Source organism: Marmota monax, unplaced genomic scaffold (genome assembly GCF_021218885.2).
Source record: "Marmota monax isolate L192 unplaced genomic scaffold, Marmota_monax_Labrador192_F-V1.1 WCK01_AAM20220418_F8-fsc00042, whole genome shotgun sequence".
Classification (NCBI taxonomy): domain Eukaryota; kingdom Metazoa; phylum Chordata; class Mammalia; order Rodentia; family Sciuridae; genus Marmota; species Marmota monax.
In genome coordinates this window covers 8,442,848-8,449,494 of record NW_026693008.1, presented here as the reverse complement: position 1 = coordinate 8,449,494, position 6,647 = coordinate 8,442,848, and the positions used below count along the sequence as shown (strand labels likewise).

The 6,647-nt window shown below is 45.4% G+C and overlaps 1 long non-coding RNA gene across 1 annotated transcript; it reads left to right on the top strand.

The window, feature by feature from the left end:
- Nucleotides 1-388: 388 nt before the first annotated feature.
- On the top strand, nucleotides 389-5,712 carry LOC131424475 (uncharacterized). Its single transcript, XR_009227569.1, has 2 exons — nucleotides 389-3,308; nucleotides 4,821-5,712. It is a non-coding gene; the product is annotated as an uncharacterized LOC131424475 (long non-coding RNA).
- The last annotated feature ends 935 nt before the right edge of the window (nucleotides 5,713-6,647 follow it).

Below are 6,647 nucleotides of genomic sequence, written 5' to 3'. Positions count from 1 at the left end.
AAGACCCAAAAGTGTTTTCCTGATATTTTGTTTCTGGGAAAATCTAAACTAAAGTATGCCTCCATAGCATGATAGAAGGTTTTTTTTTTTTTAAGGGAACCTGCCACCGTTGAGTGTCTGTCAAGATGAAGAAGTGGAAACTCAATTTTGACCATTGGCAACAAAGACCATAACCCATTGTCCCATATGTGGAACATCTATAAAATCTTAAACATGGCACATGACATATAATTATATAATATGTAATATAGTTATGTATTAAGAATATAATATAATTGTATATATATATATATATATATATATATATATATATATATATATATGCTTTAGATTATGACATCCAACCTGTTTTTTTTTTTTTTTTTGGTACTGGGATTGAACTCAGGGGCTGAGCCACATTCCAAGCCCTTTTATTTTTTATTTTGAGACAAGATCTCACTGAGTTGCTTAGGGCCTTGCTAAGTTGCTGAGGCTGGCTTTGAACTTGTGATCCTCCTGCCTCAGCCTCCCAGGCTGCTGGGATTACAGGCATATGCCACCCTGACTGGCTTCCAAAGCACCTGTGTCAATTTTATTGACACATTCACAGAATTGAAAACTTGGTATTCAATGGGCTAAAGCTGACTGTGAGTATAGACCAGGACCTATTGACTGACAGCTGTAGGATTCTGGGTATGATGACATTTCTTCTTCCAATCCTGGTGCTAGGGGGTGCAGAGGGGTGTTTGGGGAAAGCTGTGGGCTGAGACAGAGAAAAAAATGTTGTACGATGGAGGAGGCTGGGGATATAGCTCAGTTGGTAGAGTGCTTGCCTCGCATGCACAAGGCCCTGGGTTCAATCCCAGCACCCACCCACCCACACAAAAAAGTGTATGATGGAGACCAGGGAAATTAGAACCCAGTGAAGTAGGAGATGGGCTGGATGCATGAATTTCAGGCACCAAGGGTAAAAGCCAAGTCAGGGCTTCCACCCCTTCCTGACATTTATGTGAGGAGCCTGCCAGAGAACAATGCCCCTGATTATCCCAGCAGATCTACTAACACTTCCCTCAATGGTGGATCCATCTGTATTGGAGGAAAAGAGAAGGAAATGAAGAGGTGACTGGGGCAAAAGCAATTGGCCCTGCAATTGGCAGAGTAAGGACACCTGCAGCCCAAGGGCATGTCTGTAACTGGGGGAAGGAAGAGTAAAACAAAAGGTCACCAATACCAAGGGGATTTCCAAGAACAATCCACAATAACAAGAAATCAATCACCTGCCTTCCTTCCTGCTGATTTTATGAGGTTGTTTTTTTTTTCTTACTGAAATTTGTGGGTTTACAGAGGAGATGTACTTATAGGGTTTCTGGGGGAGAAATTTTTTTCCAGGTGCTATACCAAAGAGCAGTTTTTAACGTTATCATCATCATCATCATCATCATCATCATCATTATTTATTTTTTTGGAGGGTACCAAGGATTGAACTCAGGGGTGCTTAACCCCAAGCAACCTCCCAGCCCTTTTTGTTTTTTATTTTGAGACAGGGTCTCACTAAGTTGCTTAGGTCCTTGCTTAGTTGCTGAGGCTGGCCTTGAATTTGTGATCCTCCTGCCTTAGCCACCTAAGCCACCTGGATTACAGGTGTGCACCACCATGCCCAGGCAAAGCTGGTTTTTAAAAATGAATTAACATATAGAGCAGTTTTGGGTTCACAATAAGATCAAGTGGAGACAGCTTGGGAGACTGAGGCAGGAGGAATGTGAGTTCAAAGCCAGCCTCCACATCTTAGTGCAGCCTAGGTGACTTAGCAGGACTGTGTCTCAAAATAAAATATAAAAAGGGCTGGGGATGTGGCTCATGGCTAAGCACCCCTGGGTTCAATCCTCAGTACCAAATGAATAAATCAATCAGGTGGGGAGTATAGAAGTCCCCCATGTGCTCTGCCACCTCTGCCATCAACACACCCAACCACAGTGGTACATCCATTAAACACTGGTGACCCCTCGCTGACACGTCATTGTCATTCAGGGTCCACAGTTTACAGTAGGGCCATTCTTGGTGTTGTACATTCTGTGGGTCTTGACAAAGGTCTGAGGACACATATCAACTGTTGTAGAACAGTTTCACTGCCTTGAAAATCCTCTGTGCTCCTGAAGAGCAATTTTAATTCTATGAGAAAGTTGAGTGGCCATCTATTAAGAGCAATTGTCAAAGTTGGCTGGCTATCCAGGAGCAGTGGCACAGGCCTGTAATCCCAGCAGTTTAGGAGGCTGAGGAGGAGGTTCGAGAGTTCAAGGCCAGCCTCAGCAAAAGTGAGGCCCTAAGCAACTCAGTGAGACTCTGTCTCTAAATAAATAGGACTGAGGATGTGGCTCAGTGGTTGAGTGCCCCTGGGTTCAATCCCCGGTACCTGTCCCCTCCCCTCCCCCCCACACAAAAAGTTGGCTGGCAAATAGTTTAAGGAATAAATCAGACTCTCCCACAATTGATAATGGATTAGAATCCACGGAGAAAGCTGTAGAATACCAATCCTGGCCATACTTCAAATGATTGTATTATCTAAAACTGGACAACCTCTATCCCACCCCCCCAATATAAGAAAACCAAAAAAGCCCACCCCAGATACTTGAAAACTGTAGGTATTTAACTGTAATGCTATAATTTCTACCACCTACTCTTAGTAGTTTTGTTTCACTAATTATAATAATCAGATCCATTACTGTAAATCATCACAGCTGTTCCTTTGCAAGGACAGGACATGGTTTCTGTTGGGTGCAGAGCAGGCTGAACTGTGTTGTCTGCAGGGCAGGCTGAACAGATGTTGGCTGCAAGATAGCCCACGCACTCAAACCCCCCTCTATCTGGTCCCTTATCACCTGTTTGCCTCAAGTCTGAACATTCAACCCTGCTCAAGGCTGAACACTTAACACCCCCCCCGCCCCCCGCAGACCCAGAGGCCCCATTAGTTTTGGGCTATAAAAACTCCCTCCTGCCAGGCCTCCCTCTCTCTTGTTCTCTTTGTCTTTCTTGCGCGCTCTCTCTGTCTCTCTCTCCCTCTTCATCTCTCCTCTCCTCTTCTCTCTCTCTCTCTCTCTCTCTCTCTCTCTCCCCTTCTTTCCTTCTTTCTTTTCTCTTTGTTGCACTGCTGCAATAAAGATCTTTTGGTTGCTCCGAGTGTTGTGGTCACTTTCCTTTCATTTGGTGCTGAAACCCGGGAGAGGGTTAGAACCCACTTTGGGGTCCCTCTTCCTTCGGAAGTGCCACTCACTGGATGGCCTGAACCCATTTTCTCGACCGCCAGAACTCCATCCACCACCAGCCTTCGATTGGTGAGTTTCCCCTTCCTGGAGTCCTAAACCCAATGGTGGTGTCAGGAGGATTTGACCGTTGATTGTCCGGCAAACCTCTTTGCCCACCTGCGGGGAGGAAAACACCCCACCACAGCCTTTAAGGCTATGGTGGCCCTCAGGGACTCCTTCCTAGGGCAGAATAGACTCCTGGGTTCAAAATTACTCCCTTCCCTTCCCAGCTGGTAGTTTACCAGCATAGGCTTTGTAGGTCTTCCTCGAAGGACTCTGTAACCTCCAGGGACACACAACAGAGAACTGAACATCACACCCCAACCAGACATTCACGGTCTCGGTGGCTCTCCTAAAATCCTAGTCCTCACACCTTCAAGACTCGGCCGCCAGAGAGATGCTTACCCTTCCCTTCCTCTCTCTTCCCCTGTCTCTCTCTTTCCCCTCTTTCCGGCCCTGGGAGTCTCTGGCCTCTCCAGGAGGGGTCCCGAAAAGCCTTGGCCAAGGTCCCCCATGGCTCCGGCTCCCACGGCTCTGGCTCCGTCCAGGACGAGAGCTTCGACTGTCAGGATTCGGTGACGACCAATATCTGCAGCTCGAACCTGCCACTAAGGCACTCCTGATTTTTGGCTCTAGCAGGGACACCCCTTTTGCCAATAAATCAGTTTTCCCTACAATGCCTCTTGGATAACCTCAAAACCCTCTCCTTGACACCAGACATCAAACCCAAAAAATTGATCAAATATAGCACCCAAGCCTGGCCCACGTATCCCTTAGACAACCAAAGCAGATGGCCCCCCTTTGGGGTCCCTGGATCTCAAGTTCCCCCACAAGCGACCCCTATGGGAACTCGGCTGACTCTTAACAATAGATAGAAACAAAGTCAATTTTGACCAACTTGATCTTAAACACCTACCAAAACCAGTTAAGCCAAAACACAGTCATTCCTGGGAGCAATGAAGGACAAGAACAGCTAGAAAATAGGAGACAGCAACTAAGCCAACAGGCTCCATGGGGAATGTTCAGTCAAGTATGGCCCTGGCTCCTCCCCCTCACAGGACCCCTATTAGTCCTCTCTATGTTTCTCCTAATAGGACCATGTCTATTAAATTGCCTACAGAAGTTCATGCAAGATCAGATACACAAATTCACCAACAAGCTGGTCAATCAACTACTTCTTTAAGACTACCAGCCCTGATGCCCAAGATGGACACCTACGACTCATGACCAACTCCTCTGGCTCCAGAGACTCTGTGCCCATCTAAAACCCTCTCTAACCCCTTTTTCTAGTTTTCACAACCCCTCTTTTACTTCCTAGGAATGAGATCTACTCTCCAGCACGTCCACTCTGCTTATTCTGTCTGCTCTACAGTATCCCCACAAGGAAGCATCAAACCTAAACTCCCCCTGGTACCACCATGTCTCCCACCTTAAAAAGGCACTTGTTCCAAATGTCCAGTCCTGGACTTCCACCACACCCACCAAACTCAAAACTTCTCGCCAACCCTCTTCTTCATTTATTAATCATTATTCTCTCTCAAGTTTTTATCTCAAACCACAGATACCGCTTCTACATCCAAGCAACTTGACATCAGGATGACACCACCCACTCTCAGTTTATGGGTCAAGGCGAATGCCCTTCCACTGGCTGCAATCAGGCTGTCACCCTTAACATTACTGGATTCAACCAAGCCACCTCCAATACTTCCTAGAGTCCCTGCTATAGGACCAGTGGCTGATACCAAGAGTCTCCTCCATCCAGGACTGGTTTGATGCCATCGAGGACTTGTGGCTTCAAGGAACTTTTATGGACTTTACCCCTACCACAGTAGTTGTCTGTAGCCACTGAGTGTTATTTCTGGCTGCCCTGGTGTTCTCAGACCTGTCCCCCGAACATTCCTCCACTTCCCCTTCTAGGTCTAACGCTGCCCACCATTAAGCAGAAAGTAGCCAGAGAACTTTACGCTGTCCCCCGTGTCACTTAGAAATACAAAAAGGGAGAAATGTTGGGTGCAGAGCAGGCTGAACTGTGTTGTCTGCAGGGCAGGCTGAACAGATGTTGGCTGCAAGATAGCCCACGCACTCAAACCCCCCTCTATCTGGTCCTTTATCACCTGTTTGCCTCAAGACTGAACATTCAACCCTGCTCAAGGCTGAACACTTAACGCCCCCTTGGGCCAACAAGGCAGCTTGCAGACCCAGAGGCCCCATTAGATTTGGACTATAAAAACTCCCTCCTGCCAGGCCCCCCCCTCTCTCTCTCTCTCTCTCTCTCTCTCTCTTTGTCTTTCTTGCGTGCCCTCTCTGTCTCTCTCTCCCTCTTCATCTCTCCTCTTCTCTTCTCTCTCTCTCTCTCTCTCTCCCTCCCTCCTTCTTTCCTTCTTTCTTTTCTCTCTGTTGCACTGCTGCAATAAAGATCTTTTGGTTGCTCCAAGTGTTGTGGTCACTTTTCTTTCATTTTCCTTATAAAGAACATAACCTTTCATCTAAGTTTAAATCCTCACTTTGTAATTCCTAGTCTCAATATGGCTCTTTTGCAATGTTAATTTCAAACACTTTCTTTATAAGCAGATCATAGCAATTTAACTGCTGAGACCTAAAAATGAAATTCATTGAGGATCCATTGAGTACTGCACACCAAAGAAAAAATCCTCAGGACCACGTGAAACATTAATCCGAAGAAAGCGAGGCTCCCAGCACTGTCTAATATAGTAACCACTCATCTACTATGCATTTAAAATGTAGTTAATAGGAATTGAAATGAGCTGGAAGTGTAAGATACATATCAATTTCAGAATTTAGCATCAAAAAGGATTGTAATGCATCTCATGAGGATTTTGTGGTCGTTTGGTTTTTTTGCAGTGTTGGGGATGAAACCCAGGATCTGTGCCTGCTAGGTAAGTGCTCTACCACTAAGCTATATTCCCAACCCTTATTAATAATGTTTTTGTGGATCACATGCTGAAATGGTAATACTTTGGACTTATTGGGTTAAAGAAAATATATTATTAGAATTAACTTCAGGGCTGGGGATGTGGCTCAAGCGGTAGCATGCTCGCCTGGCATGCGTGCGGCCCGGGTTTGATCCTCAGCACCACATACAAACAAAGATGTTGTGTCCACCGAAAACTAAAAAATAAATATTAAAATTCTCTAAAAAAAAAAAAAAAAGAATTAACTTCACTCATTTCTTATTTTTTAAAAAAATATTCTTGTAGTTGTAGATGGACAGAATGCCTTTATTTTATTTGTTTATTTTTATGTGGTGCTGAGGATCAAACCCAGTGTCTCATACATGCTAGGCAAGTGCTCTGCCACTGAGCCCCAGACCTGGCCCCATTTCTTATGTTTTTAATGAATCTACTAGAA